This window comes from Oxyura jamaicensis, chromosome 8 (assembly GCF_011077185.1).
Source record: "Oxyura jamaicensis isolate SHBP4307 breed ruddy duck chromosome 8, BPBGC_Ojam_1.0, whole genome shotgun sequence".
NCBI lineage: Eukaryota > Metazoa > Chordata > Aves > Anseriformes > Anatidae > Oxyura > Oxyura jamaicensis.
In genome coordinates, this window is record NC_048900.1 from 30,711,126 (window position 1) to 30,730,435 (window position 19,310).

General features: G+C 50.1%; 1 long non-coding RNA gene across 1 annotated transcript; it reads left to right on the top strand.

Moving 5' to 3' along the window:
* Positions 1–15,026: 15,026 nt before the first annotated feature.
* Positions 15,027–19,033, top strand: LOC118170394. The gene is made up of 3 exons (XR_004752698.1): positions 15,027–16,306; positions 18,402–18,505; positions 18,831–19,033. It is a non-coding gene; the product is annotated as an uncharacterized LOC118170394 (long non-coding RNA).
* Positions 19,034–19,310: the final 277 nt, after the last annotated feature.

Sequence of the window (19,310 nt, forward strand, 5' to 3'; positions counted from 1 at the left end):
TCCAAAATTTCCCTGCCTAACAGCTCTCTGATGCTCTTGATTTTGTAAATCTCTTTATTCTATAGGATGTGGTTGGAAAAGGCCACCTCGCTAATGAGAAAAGCCACTGTAGGGAACAACAATATGTGCTTACTGTCCAGCTTTCTATCTAAAGCTCTTTTGTGCTTGGATTTTAAAAAGCTGCTTTTATTGTTGTTGAGCTTTATCTCTTCAGCTGGTCTGGAGACAGTGTATTAGTCAGATGTGTGGGTAGCGAATTACCCGTGATGTCAAACTGTGTTGTTAATTAAAAATACATGCTTTTGACATATTAAGCCTTCATTAAAAGCACCGTCCTTTGTCTGGAGAAGCACTGTGCATTGCACTACAGAAGTCGGTCGAGCTGACAAGACACGGGGACTAGCTTGCAGAGAGCAAAACTGAGTAGATTAAATGTAAAGAATGGAACTGTTGCTTTGGATTATGCGTTTGCTATTGCTTTTGCTTATCTCCCAAGGAATAAATCTCGGGGGCTTAGCTGGATGTCTGGGTGAGAACTAGCAGGTGAAGTACTGACATTTTTTCACTGGTAAAATTGTTTTTCTGATTTGATCGGCATAGTGCAGCACGATGTCTGTTGGTTAGCATATCCTTATAGCTGGAGGTTTTCAGGGAGATGAAAAATTGGATTTTTTTAAACTTGATGTGACACGCTGCTAATTCAAGCAATATTTATTTTCCCACAGGCTGTATTTTCAGAGGTGTGTGAATGGAGATGTGCAGTGCTGTAGTGTTCCCTTAAAATTGAAAGCTAGCCTTCATTAGTAATCTTAAGAAGCAGGTATTAGGCATACCTTAGTTCATGCAAAATCTGTCAGGCTGTTCTCAGCACCAAACAGCGTGCTAACCATGGCCTTGGCCCTGGCTCAGGGCTGCCAGCTGCATCCCAAGGCCGGACAGGGGAGCGACGGGTGCCAGAGGAGATGCTTCTCTCTGCAGCCTGCCTGGGTTGCAAGATGTTTAGTTTCTCTTCTTGGTGGCGGTGCTGCTGTCACCGTGCAGGGCCCACAGCAGTGGGGGTTTGGGTGCTGGGTGCTGCTGCCCCAGCTCTGCTCTCGGAGCCGGGGTGAACCCAGGTGGCCGGGAGAGGCACAGTCTGTGCTGGAGCCTTCCTTCCTTTACTCATTTTTCAGATAAAAAATCATGATGTAAAAGGAAACCTTTTATTTTCATTTAAAATCTGGGTAAGTGTATTATAATTACCAAGGGACAGCTTTATCTAGCTCCCCATTGATCAAACTCATGCCCAAATGAGTTGAAGGAAGCAATGAGGAAGCAAATAGGCTTCCTCATTCCAAGCAGTTGTACCAAGGCAAATGGTAAATGCTGACGGTGAGGGTGCTGCTAATAGGCTGTCACTCTGTTATACGTGGGCTTTTCCTGGGATTATATGGGAAATCAGATTTCTTTAATTTTGAAACAGAATAGAAAGCAGACAGTTTCTTATTAATATGGATAAATTTGAGTCAGCTGTAACATTCCCTTTAAAACCGGTTTTATTTTTAATGGGTAATTGCTGAGTCCTGAATCGTTTCTCAGCCCATCAGGCAGTGCACACAGAGCTTTACATTGGTATGCGGCAAGGACTGCAGGTCTGCGTTCGTGACGGTCTATTTAAAACCCGCAAGAGAAGGAGCCTCCTGAAACAAGGTTATGCTCTTCATTTGCCATTTGAGTATTGAGAAATTGTATCTGCTACCTCCAAAAGGGAAGTGGAAAACCTACCTTATTTTGAGTTTGCTCCTAATGATTCTGGACAAAATTTAATTTTGATATGGAATGTAAATTGATGAATTAATAAAATATGAAGTCTTAATATGTGTAACTGATTCAATTCAAAATAGGCATGATTATCCACTAAACCGATAAGTAGTGTGTGGATATCACCTTATGTTTGTGGCCAATGCTTAAGGTACCTGGAGCGCAACTGGGGAAGAAATGCTTTTTGATTTGCAAAGCTGTTACTTGAACGGACCTGCCTGTGTGTGGGAGCTCTGAAAAGAAGTTGCATCTCATTAAATATATTCAAGAATAAGACAAAATACTTCCATAGCTTAAGGAAAGATGATACTGCTAGAACGACTTAGGGCCAGTAAGGTCGGCAGTGGTAGGTTAGGCGCGGTGGTGTGCTGGATATGGGGATGCCTGATGCGTCACGTCAATCCATCCTGCATTTGAGACAGTTCTCAAAAATAGCACTAAAGTAGGGCAGCTCTTTGCCACCTCTCCTCCCCTGCGCTGTCCTGCTCTCCCCAGCTCCACTCTCACCCTTTGAGCGGTGCCGCTGCCAACGTGATGCCGCTGTGGTGGCGGGTGGGCTTTGGGGGGACTGGGGCAGCTCGTGCACGCTGCTCGGGGCCACCTGCAGAGCCCATGTGGTGCCGAGGTGCAGTCTCCTGCCTTGCCCTGTGCTGCCCTAAAATATTTCCTGTAGCATTCTCACCGTGCACTTGTAGGAGGGATGCACAGAGCCCTCCCGCCGGGCCGCCCATCCCACCCTGCACCGTGCATGTGGCATGATCGAGTCCGCCACCGTCCTGCTGTAAATGCACAGACGGTGACTCCCGAAGGAAATCACTCTGCCACTAAAACCAGGGCTGCTCAGCCTGCAAGGGAGAGTTTTATGACCTGAAAGGCTGCAGAGGTCTCAAGTCCACGTGAAAGGGCTGGGCAGGAAAGCCGGTCCGTACAAATACCGTCATGCCAAAGGCAACAGGTACCGACTGCCAGAGCGACGTGAGGTTTTTATTAGCATTTAAGCAAGGAAGTGGGAACAATATTATACTTATCGATGCTCTGGAAGAATAAGAGCCCAAGGAGGGGGGGGAAAAAGGAAGACGACACTTGGCTGTGGTGTTGGAGTAATGCCTGATAAGGCGAGCAGCTCTGAAGTGCAATTCCGGTCTGAGAAATTGCTTTGTGATAGCGATGGAGTGTGAGGTTTGAGGTGGTGTGAATCAGTGGCTTTCAGCATAATGTTTTTCTAACTGCCAGCCCTGGAAACGCAGCCTGAGCTCTCAGAGCAAGCTGCAGCTCAAGCCATTAATAAAACCTGTGACATCTCTTAATTTCAGTAGCGGTCACTTAGTGGTGACCTGCGGGGTAGAACAGACCTCATTTCAGCCTCGACTATGTGAAAACCACAGAGTTTGTGGGAATAAAAGTCAGTAAAAACTTATTTTTGTCCCTGATGTCAGCAGATAATGCTGTGAATGCATGCAGGGAGCCGACCTGCTGAGTCAGGTAGAGCCTTTCTACAAAATCGCTTTTCAGAGGAAAAAATGCTTTTTGATAAGATGTAAGAAGTCCATGAAGATCCAAACTTCAGTGCGTGATTCAAATGGAAGAAAAAATGCTGTAAAAAGATATATAGATATATAAAATGCAACAGGACTCTCAGCATGACTAGAGGCAAAAAAGCAAGAGCTAGAACGGTCTTGGATGCTTTCCTGCACACCGGGGACACCCGCTCTGATACAAACCGCTACGCTAATTGGGAAAAGCCCTGGATGTGAGGGAGGTGCATGCTGCTAAAAGTATTAGTTTTATCCATTTTTCTATGGCTGAACTCAGGGTGTAGTGAGTGAGGAGCTGATAAGGGAATGTGCAGTGCCGGGAGCTTCAGGAGCTGCCGGCCTGGCACCGCACAGCCATGAAGTGCCCAGCGGGGTTGGCTGGCCAGGAATCAGCTGCATGTGGGTTCAGCATGGAGGAGGCTTGGAGGATTTTCTCAGGGTGAGCTCCTCCTAGGGCTCTGGGTGGGCTCCTGAGATCCCCCACAGTGCCCTTTTCAGTTTGGGTTTTGGTGTTTTTGCAGTTCTGGTGGTTGCAGTTGGGTTTCTGCTGTTCCTTTCATCGAGCACATCAGAGCAGCAGAAGCTGGTGCTTGGATGCTGTGGCATTTCCACGGAGCTTTGGAGCATCTGAAACTGGTTCAACGTGAAAGTGCCAATATTCCTTCTGGCTTAGGCTGTATATCAAACCTATCATGACAGACTGCATGGGTTGTGTTTAGGTAAATTGGTGTTTTGTAAGCCACTCCATTTAAATTATTCAGAGATAAGTGTGGAACTGCAAGCTTTGTTTTCCTATGTTGTAGCAGAGATTATAATGGTTCCCAGGTGTCCTCTGAACAGGAGAAAAATCTAATTAAAGGAAAAATACTTTGCAGAGCACATGCAAGGCTCACACCAGAGCTGCTCGATGTCTTTGGAGCTTTTGCTTTTTCCTCCCTGGTGCTGGGGAGGGCTGGCAGAGCCTGTGCCCCCTGTCCCGGAGGCAGGGATATGGGCAGGCTGCTGCCTCCAAGCATGGAGCCGCTCCTTGTTTCCATACCTAATCCTGATTAACTTCCTTGGGAGGGCTTCTTTGTGTGCTGCAGTGTAATATTTGGAAAGATGTAATTAAAAAAAAAATCTTAACTGATAACGCAGTTAAACCAAAGCTCATTATCCCCAGTGCAGCCTTATCTCTGGGGCGGGGAGGATGGGGCGATGGGGATTATCTGCGGCTGCCCCCGGCTGCTGCTCAGGGAGCTCAGCCTTCACCCCAGTGCCGCTGTGCGAAACAGCAAACGGAAAAAATTCAAACCCACAGACTTGGAGGTTGTCAGTGAAATACGTCCCCCAGTGGTGCCCCCCCAGCAGTAACTGGGCCCCCCTGTCTGTGCGGGGTGCCCCACGCTGCCGGAGGGAAAAGGCTCATCCGTGGAGATGGGGCTGCTGCTGATCGCCAGCGCCCTTCGTGGCACATGGTGCACCTGGCCTTGCAATGGGTTTTGTTGGAATTACTTTGTTCTGTACCAATTAACCAAAACCTTTGCTAGCCACAGGAATGCCTGCGGAGTAGGGCAGAAAACATAAATGTAAGCAGCATATATTTCATATTTTTATGGGTACGTTTTTAAGTAATAGAAACCTGCTGTTTATTAGAACAGATTGGCCTGAACCTAACTGTGAAATTTAAATATTAACATTTCAGAGATGTAGAATTTGAATTTAATATTGACTTGCTCAGCATGAATGAGGGCTCTGGGTCTCTTATGATAAATTCCAAGCATTTCTGAAGCTGTCTGGGGCTCACAGGTTGGAGCTTCGTGGAGCTGGCAGCATCCTGCTCCTGGGTTCTGCAGGCAGCTTGCTGCATGATTTTGCCTCTTTGCTACATCTAGATATTTCTGTTGTAGCTATTTTCTGTTCATTAACAGATTCGTTTTCTGTGCACACGGATTCCTTTTCACTTTTCTTTTAACTGATGCATCGCAAATTAACTTTGTTATTGTCAAAATCCTGTGAAACCCTTTTAGGCGAAACAATGGAAAGAATACATTCATGGGCATTCAAAGCAAGCGCAGCGCTCTGGCCAGTGTCTGTCTAGCACATCTGTACGTCTTGGCAGCCAGGGATGAGGTAGGAGGACAGACCCCTAATTGAGAAATGAGATGGTTCACATAGGCTTTGTTATGCAGACTGATCTGTATTCACTAGAAATCTGGTGCTGTTTTGTTTGGCTTGCTGGGAGAGGTGTTAAACCTTCACCTTTTTTGCATGAAAATGTTCATGAATTTTTCCCTTGATTCAGGACAGTAATAAAAAAATGGATCTACCAAGTCTTAACGTGAGGTTTATACTGTAAGAGCTGGGATCGTAGCAGCACAACCAGCAATGTACAGGTTGAAGAGTTCCCCTTGCATTTTTTTGGCACCCTGCTGCATGCAAAAATGATGATGATTATTATTTTTTTGAATGACAGAAGCTGTGGAGCACTGAAATTGAGCCTCGGTGCCCTGCTTGGCTTAACTTTGGCAATGGGCAGGGTGGGCCAGGACATTTCAGTAACCACCACATCCCATGTGTAGTGCTGGCAGGAAGAGCCTCTGCTCACTAATTAATGACCATTAATTAATAAAGTTTTACCAAAATGCTCAACCGGGCACTGCCTGTGTGGTGCTGTGAAGATAGGTTGAGCCCTGAGCAGCGCTGCGTCCCTGGAAAATGGATTTGGGCATTGCCTTTCCGTAAGCAAAGTAGTCCCTGCAATACACAGCATTTCTCTATAGCATATCTCTTCCCTAATTCCATTCCTTACAAAATGGCACTATTTTTAAATGAGGCTTTTGTTTTCATAATTAACCATGTAATTGTTTCTTTTCTGTTTCTCCGTTTTGTTGACACATTTGAAGGTGCCTCCTCCAAGTCTGATTTCTGCCCGAGCTTTTCTATAACTTCCAGAATTGAAGCCAATGTTTCGCAGCTGATACGAAGTTTTGCTGCTGAAGGCTCCTTGAAAACCTGTCAGCCGAAGTCCAGCGGCAGCATCTGTACAGAAGGCACTTGGCATCACATCGCTGCTTGTTCTCACGTTAGAGCAGCTCCTGGTTTGGTTGATCACCTGGATTATTTATTATCCTTGGGTTAAACGAAGTTTTCTTGAATTCCTTTCCTCCCCCTGCTGCTCTCAAGCTGCCCAGGAGCTCACGCTGTGGGTTGGATCCTCCTCCCCTTCCTGGGCTCACTCGTGCTGAGGCAGGCAGAACCTCCTCAACAACAGGCAGCTGCACATCACTTCCCCACGAGGCCGTCCTAATTAGCTTGACCTTCTTGTAGTAAATGCTACAGCCCTCAGCTTTCCCCTGCTATTTCATCCTGGAAAGGACCTCAGGCCGGGTTGGTGCTGATGTGTCCCCTCGTTCCCAGCTGTGCGTGGTGTTGTGGACACTTCCAGGCAGTGCATGGAGCTGCCGTGGCACAGCAGAGCAGCGGGGTCGGCATGGAGAAAGAAGATGCCCCAAGAAGAGAAGAGTTAGAGTCCTTAAAACTGCCCCAAATAGGTCGTTTGGGTGCATAGACCTTGAGTTGTTAGATCCTACCTAAAGAAAAGGAAGGTGAAGATGTCAGAGCAGAAGGATGCTGCAAGAGCGGAGGGGCAGGAGCAGTGAAAAAGATGACGGGGCGGGTGCCTCGTGCTGTGCTTGGAGGTGCTGTTAGGAAGAGGAAATTTGGGTTATTAAGGAGTTTCCCACAGGGAGAACTGATCTGCCTTTTGGAAAACTCAGGAAGGCTGTTAACAGATCCCTTTTTAATGGTACAAGTTTTTACCAAATCCTACTGTCAAGCACTTTGCCGCAGCTGTTTTGAAAACAATTGTTGCAACACTTCTGACCTACCCTTTCTGCTTCGTATCACTGTGCTGTTTCTGAATAATGTACCTGACAAAACCTCTGAAAATAAAAGTGACCCCCGAATGTAAACTTTGTAACTTTGCTGTGAGCAATATTTTCCCTCCTCGCTGAAATTACCACTTGCCTGAACGTCCCCGGTTTTGTGTTTGTGGTAATATCACTGCCTGTGTTTGTGGTAATATCACTGCCTTTTTTTTTTTTTATTTTTATTTTTTTTTGTTAAAGGCATGAAAAAGACTGGTTTTCCCTCCTTTTCCTTACTGGTCTTCTGCTTTTGTACCTATCTCCCCCACCTTCCAGGTGACCATATCCTCCTGGCTCGTCAGCGGGAACCTGCCTGTCGGTGAGCACTCCAAAACCCTTCAGATGTCCCGCTTTGGGTGTGCGGGAGCAAGCAGGATTGCATCTGTTCGGATCATTTCATTTCAGGCTTCCTTTTGTGTCGCGGGGAGCGTGGCTCTCTCCAGGCCTCCATCAGGCTTTTCCAGAGTTGCTCTGGAAAAAAGCCATCTGATTTACGGAAGGACTGGTTAGATAGCAATTGTTCAGAGATGCTTACTCCATCTGCATTTGCAAGCTAACTGGCTGACTTCGTGAATGGGATGAGCCCAATTTGTGTTTTCTACCCAGAAATGACTGGAAGCTTCCAGCGCCTTCTCAGGAAAAACTGCATTTGGTGAAATGAAACCCCAAATCTTAGGATGTGGAAACTGCTGCAGTTCATACAAAGCATCCCTGAGAGGCAAGAAAATGCAATCTGTTTCTTCAGGCAGTTTTTTTCCTTCTTGCCTTGAAAAATATCTCATTAGTGTTGCTGCTTCTGCTTGGGAAGTGCAGAGCGAGCTGGGCTTCCACTGCACACAGGGTAACCTGAGCTGGGCTGGGGAAGGTTTTCCTTGCCCAGGTAGTGCATGGGGTGGAGTCAGAGCAATTGCACCGTATGTGGCATCTTGTAACATGCGTGTACCTTGGAGAGAAGGAAAATGCTCTGAAAAGCACCCAGGTGCCATCGCAGACCCTGCGAAGCTGCTGCTGCTACGTGGTGCAGTGGCAGGGGGGGTGCAGAGCGACCCTTGGCTCGTGCCCGGGGACCACGCTGGAGGCTGGCTCTGCTGCATACTGTGATGAGGTGGGAGCAGGGGGAGAGGTGGCACGTGGGGTGAGGTTTTGGGACAAGGTGGGAGCAGGGGGAGCTGCGGCACTCGTGGGGCACAGTGTTGGCCAGGGCCCGGTGCTCAGCACCGTGCGTCGCTGCCGCTTGGCAGCGCGCCGGGGAGGAGCTCGGGGTACCCGGAATAGCGTGAGTTCAGGGAGACGTGTTTTGAAATTACAGGGCAGCTAGGCAACAAAAAGTACACAGTCCACGCTAGGGCTTCAGCTGTTTGTTTGATGCTTCAGCCAAAAACGGCTTCGTTAGTCAAAATGAAATACTGTAGGCGGTTAATCCTAAACCCACCAGGGATCCTGAGCAAAATGGCAGCACGAGGCAGACACAGCAGTGTGGGAGCATCTGTTGCCATGCCAACCTTTTAATTTAAAGCTATCGCAGAGCAGATGCTATCACATCATAAATATAGGTTTACCTTGTAGTAACGATGCTGTTCTAGACATTAAGTTTGCTCATGTGTAGGGATGCTTGGGACCTGGAGTATGCATAATAAATCAAAGCACTGTGATTAGCAGTATTTATCTTTTGTGAAATAAGCATTAGGCTTCCTTAGACTCATTGCTTCACTAGAAAACCGTTGAGTTTTGTTTTTTTCTAGAAGGCATCTCTGCACATGGCTCACCTGGACGTGCTGCTCCCCAGAGCACCCCTTTTCCCCCACTGCCCACCCCACCCTGCAGCAGTGCTCCACGCCACCCATCTCCGCTGCCCATCACGCCGGCGCTCAGCTCCACAGCAGCATTGATTGCATTTTCATTTTCTTTGAAAGATTTTTTCTGTAAGTCAAGCTAATGGGCTGTGCTTGATGTATATTTGTGAGTCAGAGCTGCAAAGAGACAACCTGGCAGCAGGAGAGGTAGCGCGTGCGGCAGTGCGCTGGGAGCCCCGGCCGGCAGGGGCTTGGCTGGCTCCAGACACGTTCTGGGAAACTAGTGTTGATTATTATCCTGGCTTCAGTTTTGTTGTTTCACATCCTGAGATGGTATTTTGGATGTGAAAAGGCACAGGGACAAGTTTCAGAGTACGAGAGAGAATGAATTGCACCAACAGCTCCGTTGCCATGCTCCTGCCTTTGGTGAAGTTCCCCAGCTCCTTAGGAGGTAAATGAGGGTGTGTTTTTATACCGCTTCCTCCCTAATGCTTTTCCATTTCTCTAATTTGCAGAATCTGGTTATGTTTCCTAGTTTTACATCAGTATTCTTAGAGGACAATGATTTTTTTTTCCTGTTGTCTGAAGTTCTGCACTGCTCTGTGGGTGCTTGTTGCAGTTAGTGCCTTTCCTTCTCTGTTAATTTTTTTTTTTTTTTTTTTTTTTTTCAGGAACAGTCTGGAGGATGGATAAATCCTGCTCGAAGCACTGTTTTCGCCCTTATCCCAAGCGTAACAAGAGAAACATCACGGGGATACTTGGGGGGAGGCAGTAAGCCCTGTTTGGGTGACCAGTCCTGGCAGTGAACTCAGTGGTCAGGCTGTGCTTGGGAAGTGAAGGAGTCCACCTGCGTCAGTGACTGCTGGAAGGCGTCTGAGTTCCTAACTCTCCTTTTCCCTTTCATGCTTGCGTGAGAAGTCTGTGAGCACCAACGACTTCAGGTAGCTGAAAATTAGTTCCCAAATTCCCTTTTCTGATTTTAGGCCGAGTGGATACCCGCGTATTCTTTGTCTTATTTAGGAAAATAACCTACTTGGGAAAAAAAAAAAAACAAACTTGAAAATGTGGATTTTTACCATGCAGTGTGTGAGTGGTGACAGCTCGGGAGATGGGGCATGCGGCATGCTGCTGCTCCGGGGAATGCTCTGTCGCAGCCCAGCACTTCTTTAGAAGGTCTCTGTTAATTTATTAACAAAGTGCACACCCCCTGGAAGGCCCAGACCCCTCCCACAAGCCCCAGAAACGGGCTGTTTTGTCAGGAATTTTGTCCATCGCTGTGAGATATTCCAGATTTTGGGAGTAGGTGATATTTAAACTCTTCCTTTTAAAATCTAACGGAATATGAAAGCACCAAAAAGTATTGTTTTAAAAATGGGAAATTTGCTTTTTTAAATTCCAGGTTTGATATGGAGAGTGGCTTCTCTGCCAGCTGCAGCTGCTCACCCGTTTGAACTGTTATGGCTTGCCCTGAATTAGCCACTTAGCAGAAAATTGCTGCTGTTTTTACAAACCTCAAAAACTGGTGCACGTGTTTAAAGGGAGAGGGACTAAAGGCACTCGTTTTTAAAAGACATGTTGCTCAGAGAGGTTTGCCAGTCCGAGTGCCAAAGCAGCTCTCAGCATTTTCTGGCAGCTGAAATGAGAAGCACAAAACAGGGCCCAGTGCAAAAAAATCTGCACGTACAAAGCCACGAAGAGGAGGATGCAGTGAAAGAAGCACTTCTGACTTGGGCAAGACCCAGTTCCGTGCTACAAAACCGGGCTTGTTCGCAGGACCAGAGTTTATTCACTTTATTGTATGGATAGGTGCACACACCAGGCTGTGTGCACGAATCCAGCAGTGGGCATGGCTGCAGGGCTGTACCACAGCCCGCTCGGCCACAGACGTTTGCTGGGATTTCTCTGGTCACATCTAAGTTTGTCCTGTAGCAAGACTGGCCCGTGGTATAAATACGTAGAGAAGCTGAACTCTTGTTTACCAAATTCCAAGTGCCACTTGCTCCAGCTGGGCTGTACCACGCTGCGGTGTCTTTCTGGAGCACAATGGCCTCGTTTGTGAGCCATTACTTCTGCTTCCTTTCGCTGCAGCCCGCCTGACATTTCTATTTTCACAGCTGCTTCCCCACCTTCATCCCCCACACATTCCCTTTTACTACCTTACTGTAGCCACTGAAAGCAATTTGTCTACTAAGCCTCCTCTAAGTAGGAGGAAATAATTCGTTACAAATGGCTCGGGCTGTGTCAAGGCAACCCCACGGGGCCTTTTTCACCTGTTTGACTCAATGGGCAGCGGTAATTTGATAAATCTCGGTGTAAGAGCGCGCCTCAGCAGGCGGAGCTCCAGGCTGACCCACAGCGTGCCAACAGCCAGGAAAAGAGCAGAGAGAGCAGAATGACCCCACCAGGTTGCTCTCGTGCATGGGGTAAGGCTCGCACGGGGGCTCTGCTTTCCCATTCTGAGGGTATCGCCGCGCTGCCCGCTTCACACCGACCCTTTGCTGAGTCCTTTTGCTGGCAGTGCCGTGCCCGTGGGGGCACTCCAATGCGCCTGGGGAGGCCGAGGCTGCCTGGGGAGCCCCAGGGGGGTCCTTGGGGGTCGGGTGGCAGCCAGAGCCTGTGCTGATGTGCCATTGTGCCACCGTGCCGCCCCTCTCAGGCAGCAGATGCAGCCGCTCCCGTTCACCCAGCGATGCGTCTTTTGTTCCCAGTGCTGTTGCAAATGTGTGGATTTACCGGGCTGCCGTATTTCATCTTGCCAGCTGTTTTAAAGAGGCATGATTTAAAGATCCTTACAGCCGGCCGAGGTGGGGGAGGAGGGAGGGTTTAGGAATTCAGCTCATTTAAAGTAATTTTTAATCTCTCTCCCTAATTATTTAATCACTGAAACAGCACTGAGGATGTGTCATAAATAATGCTACGTTTCTATCTGTTTCCTCAAGCTAGCTACTCACTTCCCAGCCGAGGCACAACGCAGCGAGACAGAGCTCCTTCATGGTTTATTCTGATTGATCCAGGTTCGTCTTACCCAGTAACACTAAAGCAAGCTGGAGAGGAAACCAGAGGTAACTGTATTTTCCCTTGCTTTAACGAACAATATTTCATTAATAGTCACGACCACGTGGGCTTTCACCTTGCACACAAACAGGCGCGCTTTCGGTGCCTTTGGAGGCAGCTTTGTTTTGTACAGGCTGTTCTCTCCAACACTCCTGAGCCACGCTGGGAGGAGAGCCTGTCAACAGAATAAAGCGAAGCGGTGTCATGTACGAGATGAAAAGTTGGTGCTTGTTCAGCAGACGCACGGGTGCGTGCGTGCAAGGTGCTTTCTGTTTGCAGAGGGCTCTCTGATCCTTTCTGGTTCCTCCTGACATCCTCGGGGATGCACAAGCCTCGGGCCAGCCCCTTCCACGGTTAGCAAAGCATGGGCAGAAGGGGAAGGGAAACTGTGGTCAGTTCTGGGGACGGAGCCCCAGCTGGTCATCCTCCAGCTCTAACCTGGAGCACTGCTCACGATGCAAAGCAGTGCCAACAGCCATGCTGAAATACGTGAAGCTCTGCTAAAGAGGTCCCGGGGTGAGCCCATGGGATGCTGTGGGGTTCCCTGCCTGCAGCCAGGAGCCCACACGTGCCACCGCGTCCCTTTGCTCCCGTCCCAGGGGGAGGATTTGGCACGTGGTGGTGCTGCCCCAGCCTGTGCCCAGGGCTCAGTGCTGAGCCAGCCCTGGCACCCTCTGGGCTAGGGTTTGCGGTGTGCTTGTGAAAAAAAAACCCTGCGTGAGTATCTTCAGAATACAGCCTTGGAAGCACCGTGGGCTAATAATTACCCGCTCCAAAACTGCCTCCGTTTTGCCTCATGGGAGTGGGTTTTCCCCAGCAAATCGCAGTGGGAGAAGTCGCTTCGTGTTTTTTCTTTGCACTGTGTTTGCTCCACCCAAGTGAGAGGCCCTCGGGCCGGGCTGGGGCGGGCATGCTCGGGGTGGCTCCTGGTGACCTTGTCCTCACCCCTCCGCCTCCGTTTTGACTTCAAACTTTCTGTGGTGCTCGGCATGGAAACGGCGAGGTTACGGCTGGGATCGCTGGGCAGAGGTGAAGCAGGAGCATGTGCAATGCCACGGGCACGAAGGCATTTTTCTGAGCACTTTTAATGAACGCTTTAAATTTTGCATGAAATGCTCAGGCCCCGAGGTTCTCCTCATCAAAGTTTTTCTTTGCCTTTCCACACGGGCTGGATGTTGAAATACAGATGAAAATCTTGCCTCCAGCACCATAACCCGTGGCAGTGAAGAAGCTGCCATGTAAAAAAGGAAAGAAAAAAAGACCTGGGGAGCGTAGTGCAGCATCTGGATGCAGGACCAAAGGGAAGATGTACAAAATATTGGGACTGGGAAGCAATTCCTTGTCACCTGTAAGAGGAGGAGGCGCTCCCCGTGGGGCGTTGGGATAACCCCGTGTCAGAAATCTGCTCTTCCAGCAGCGCAGTGCCCGGGCCCGTGCTTGGTGGAGGTGTTAGCGGGTAGCCTGCCCTTGGCGAAAAGCAACGAAGGCATCGACATCCCTCTGTCCCCGTGTTCCCAGCAAGCAACCAAGAGCAAGCAGCCGCGCTGTCCCAGGGTGCTCCGACAGCCCGCTGCCAGGAACGCAGCTCGAGGAACGGAAAAGGGATGGAAAGGGCTTGGCACCGATCCCGCCGGCCTCGCAGGGGACACAGCTCTCTGACAAGGTGCAGCGGTCTTCCTGCGTGAAGGCCACGCACCCGTGTTGTGGCTTCAAGCTGTGGCACGCTCGGACAGGAGGAGAGGCTTTGTGCCCTGCTGCAGCTCTCCGGGATTCAAGGTGGGGGCTGCGGCGGGAGCTGCCCTGCAAAAGAGGGCGACTCGGCGCTTCTTTATTAATCAGTGCTTTCTGAAAATCAATTAGCTTGCAGAGGCAGCCCAGCAAGTCTCTCGGTAACTATGGAGACAGACCGAGGAGCCGGGGGAAAAAAAAAAAAAAAGGCGGTTTATTCATGAAAAGCCCAAATTCTGCGCTCTAGTATTTTCAGCCTTTTGGAGGAGATTAGGGATGGTTTTAATTAGGCAGGCTTGTCGCCTGCTGGGAAATGGTGCTGGCCGCAGTGGGGACAGAAGCAGCCGCTGGTGGCCGGCTTCTCACAGGGGCAGCTGGAGCAGTGCCGTGCTCTGCCCTGCTCACAGCCCACCTCCAGCCACAAACAGGCCGGCAGAGTGCTGCTGGTGGTCAGAGCTCCGTGTGGAAGCTTCCCTGGTGTCCCCGGTGTCTGTGGTGTCCCCGGTGTCCCCGGTGTCCCTGGCATCCCGTGGGCACTCCGGTCTCCTGCTCCGGTGCTGCTCGCAGTGGAGGGCAGGCTGGAATTTATGCACGAAATGTGCTGAGTACTTTCTGTTCCTATTAAAATAACAATCATTTTGCACTGAAAGCCAAATGAGAAAAGCCGATGATTTAAGCACGGAGCATGGTAATTAGTGCCGGGCTGGCGTCGCGCTTCGTGCAGATTCCTCGAGCCTCGCTCCAGCACCTGGCTGTCTGCTGCCTGTACGCCCCTGCCCTGCCAGAGCCCTGCGCAGGTTTTGCAGCAGCACTGCCTTTACTGCAGCTTAACCGATTCTTCCCAGTTTTGAGCTGCTGGGCTGGGAGGTGAAGGTCTGCACCGTGCTGATGCCCCAGCCCAGGGTTTATTCAGGTTGTCTTCGAGAAAGCTGGAAATAGCATTCCCCGGCGCGGTGCTTCATGTTTTTGGAGCGGCTGTAGAAATAGTAATGCACTGCACGGCATGGGACTTGGGTCCTTCAGGTGGAAGGATCCTCAGCATCCATGGGAGGGATGGCAGGGCTGTGCACGGGGCACCGGGAGGAGCCTGGTGGGGACGGGAGGCCAGCCCTGGCCCAGGGGACGGAGAGGTGGGCTTTGCTGGAAGGTGTCAGCATGAAGCGTGCATCGGGGTTGCACTCAGAAGGGACCCGGCACGGAGTGATGCGGGAGCTGGAGCATCCCTGCAAGGGATGCTTGCATGGCATGGTTTGCCAGAGAGATGTCTGGGACCACGGCACATAAACACAGTGGGCACATGGGGACCTGCTGGGCACAGACCTGTCCCTGCGGCTCAAACCGGAGCCCAGCCTCTCAGTAGCAAACTTAAAAAAAGAAAAATCCACTTCAAATCCATAAATACCATGAAATTCAAACCACCGCCTGACTGAAGCTGTAGCAAAGTGACAGTAAAGGTGACACCTCAGGGTCCTGTAATTATTCAGCTGGTGATTTCCACGTCCAATCTGCCTGCTTTGCAAGGCAAAGAGTATTTTTCCAGCATCTTGCTTCCTGCATTTTAACCTGCCCATGAAAAACTGAGATCCTTTATTCTCACTTATACTTCTTCACCAGCCAGATCCGCGCCAGAAGCCAGCGTAAGTGACAATTGCATTGCAGATGCAGCAGGAGCCCAGCATGGAGTTCGCTTGGCACACACCGGTCCTGCTTCTGCTCGCAGCGTCAGGAATAATGGCAGCAGCAAGGGGAAAGCTCAGGCCCATACTTGTCTTTGTGCAACTCAAAGCAGCAGGTTTTTCCTCAAAAAAGAAGCAATGATACCTGGAAAGCAGTTGTAGATGCATGTCCAGGAGGACACATGGTGTTTAAGGCCCCTTCCAACCTGAGCCATTCAGTGATTCAGTGCTGCAGGCCCGTCTTCAGCAGTTAATCACCCAGATTTTCTCCCGAAGATCTTAAAATTTAAATCTTAAATAGCATGTGCTGCAGTGCTTTGCCATGATGGAGACTTCTCATCTTAATTAAAAAATGATAATAATAATTTTTTTATGAAGTAGGACAAAAAAAAGCCAGGGGAAGGTACCCAGCTCCAGTTTGCAGCATGTCCCAGGAGTGCTGCGGAGCTCCGCTGGTGCTCAGGGCACTCGGAGGAAAACCCTCCTGGCTGCCAGGCACCAGAAATACCAGGGAGGTCCCCTGGGCAGTAACGTATGTGGTGTTCAAAAAAAAATTATTTTTACCATTTTGTTTCCTTTTTTTCCCAGTTGTGTACAGCCTTCGTTACTCTTTAACGACAGATGCCAGGCAAGGCCGATGCGCGTCCCTCTCCAGGTGAGGTGGTGCAGAGCTGGCGGCTCTCGGCTGTCTCGGTGTCCTTATGCCCTTAGTGCTGGTCCCCACCAGCCCGGGGCTGCTCCAGTTCCACTGCCAGAGTCCCAGGAGGGAGGATGAAAATATCCACGGATGCCCAGGGGACGATGAGTTGCTGGTGAGTGACAGACCTGTGCCATTCGGTATGACATCTGCAATTTCATCTGCTTCTTTTCTTAAACCATTATTGAACACGCTCAGGCAAAATCCCGTGCTCTTAACCTGTCGTTATGATTTCTCCACCGTCGTTCCCTGCAACATTTCCCCGTGAGCTCTGTGTACCTTAATTCCAGGCTGAGCTTGCAGGGGCTGCAGGCGCCCTGGCTGGGGCTCACTTCATCCCAGGGAGCCCTTTTATTTTCAGGGTGTGCCCTTTGCATTTAAAAGGCTGAAGCGAAAGCTGGCGTGCATGGGAAGCACGATGCCATGGAGGTAGAAATGCTTGGAAAGATGCTCACGATCTGGCCCGGACCATGAGCGAGACCAGAGGCTCAGCGCCAGATTTTGATAGGAATGGGGCTGGGCCCTGCTGGGGTTGTGCCAGGCGTCCTGCAGACCGGCTTTCCCATGAAATAATTGGTTTCACAAAAACCTGGTTTTGTGCCCGTCTGCATAGAGCTTGGGGAAAGCTCCACTTCCCTAGAGGTGAGGAAAAAAAGGAAATGCTTAGTTCTGTGTCCTGACTCGGATTTTTAGCTGCCATGAAGTACTTGTGCCTGTCGCGGTGATGCTTTCCCTGGTGCCCTCCCAGCCTTGGCGCTTCCTGCCTCCCAGCAGCCAAAATCTGGGAGCTGCAGGGAAAAGATGGGAAGAGGTTTATTGAGCACTGAATAGCAAAATCAAAGGAATTAATTACCCTTTATAAATAAACAGAAAATATTTATGATGGCTTGCATTTGGAAGGTATGATGGTGATTTAGATTAATGCTCTTGGCCGTCTCGCAGTGCTCGTGGCCAGAAATAGTCTTGTTTTATGGGCAAAAGAGAGAGCATGCAAAAACATCTCAGTACAATTTTGGAGAGAATCCTTTAAAAATGAATAGCGTGCAGCCCAGAGATGACCCATTAGGAAGAGCTGTTCCAGCGAGCCTCGTGCTCTTCCCCTTGCAATTACCTGCCTGCATACCCAAAGGCTCTGGGGTGCTGGGGCCGACACGCGGCTCCTGAACGTTGTTTGGTGGCGGCTGGCTGCCTGCCCTCGTGCTGCCGAACCGGAGGGTGGGTTCCCGGTGCACTTTTCGGGAAGTCGGCCGGCGCACAGCTGGCTCTCTCTGTTGAGTTCCCCTTTGCTTTACAGTTTGCTGGCCCCACGCAGCAGCTCTCGCTCCCCGCCGGCCGCCTGGGACCGTGCCTCGCCTCCTGCCTTCCTCCAGGAAGCCGATGCAGCGTGCCAGGGAGGAATGTCAGGTTTTTACCAAGTCTTTATAGTTGGTAGTTTTAACCCAAATGAATAGATGTAGATCTGAATTGTCTGAACAACCCCAGCCCAGTCACTGGCTCTACCTAGAAGTTTCCCAGCACACTCCCTGCTCCCCCTTGGGTTTCCTCTTCTAGGGGGTTCGGGGCATTTTGACTCCGTGCAGCTGAAGCTGGGGCTTTCACGCAGGGTGTGTGAACATCCCTGCAGTGACGGGACAAGGAACGTGCTTGGGAAACCCTTTTCAGGCAGCTGAGGCCAGGGAGCAGCACGCAGAGGGACAGGCGAGGCTGGGCGGTCGAAGGAGCCTCCTGCACAGGGCTCCTTTAGCTCACCCTTCTGTAGGGATGGGAAATTCAATTATTTCAATTAATCAAAGACATCACCCTGCTTCCTCGGAGCACCAGATGATAGCATTATAAATTAATGAATAATTTTTTAGCAGGAACCGCTCAAAAAGTTCTTCCTCTGTAGCTGTCCAGAATTCGGGCAGATGATAACGTAAGAGCGATGCCTAAATTATCCCCTCTTGCATCGGGAGGGAGAAACAGCGAGAGGGAAATGAACCTGGAAATTAATTTCAGATTGGAGCTGCTGGTGAAGGAGGAAACCTGGCTGAGCAGGCGGCCAAGCCCTGTGCACCCTCGTGGCCGGGCACGAGCTGGCCCCGTGCACGCTGGCCGCGATGCTGGGTGAAACTCCGCAATGTGATGGTGCTCAGCTTGGCTCTGCCCAGGTCCAGCCCTGTGGCAAACCGCCGCAGAATCTCTTCTTTATGTGCTTCATCTATTGCCAGGCTCTTTGGCTGCCACTGAATGAACCGGGAAACCTGCACTGCCGAGGAGAGCTGGTTTTGTTTCGCCTGGCCGTGCTGCCTTCGTGGAGCCCGAGCTTCGCACGGTGAGGCCTCTGTCCTGGGCGGCTCACACAGACGGTGGTCCTACCGAAAATAATACAGACAGCTGTTACCACGCGTTGTCCTCGGGTGGAGCATCTCACCCGGCAATCTGGGTGCTCGTTGTGCTAGGTTCCTTCTTGTTTTCCCCTGTGAGAAATGACGGAGGTTTCTTTCACTGCTGCAAACAAACCAAAAAACTTTGCTGGTGCCATCGAGGAAACCTGGGGGTGACACCGGCAGCTGCAGCCGCTCCCAGTAGGGTCAGCAGCACACTTCCCCGGTAGAAAAATGAGTTTTTTTTTTTTTCCCTCTACTCTCTCTTTGCAGTACACAACCTGTAAAAGCTTTCAACAGCCTCATCTGGTGCAGTGCCACTGAGCTGCGCACGGAAAAGAACAGGCCTTGAGGCACAGCCTGTTGTCTGAGGGTATTTTGGTCCCTCACCCCATACCTCGTGTGCTGTAGAAAAGAAGGTAACAGGCAGTTTTCATCAAAGCTCTTCCTTCAGAAGAGTTTTAATAAAACCTGACAGTGGCACTGGGCTCATCAGCGCAGTATAGCCGCGCGGAGTGCAATATTGCTGCTCTATTTTCTGTATTTCCTCCTGCATTTTCCGCGGGTGAGTAACTTATGAAACATGCCCGGTACCCAACCCGTCCGTGTTACATATTCACAGAATCAAGCACATCTCTGTGTGAGTTCAGTGCTGCCATGCTTGGGGATGGCAGAAACCTGCCTCGGAGGCGCTGGAGGGCACGGGGAGACCGCAGCCGAGGTTCGATTCAGTAAAAGAAAGAAGGACTCTTG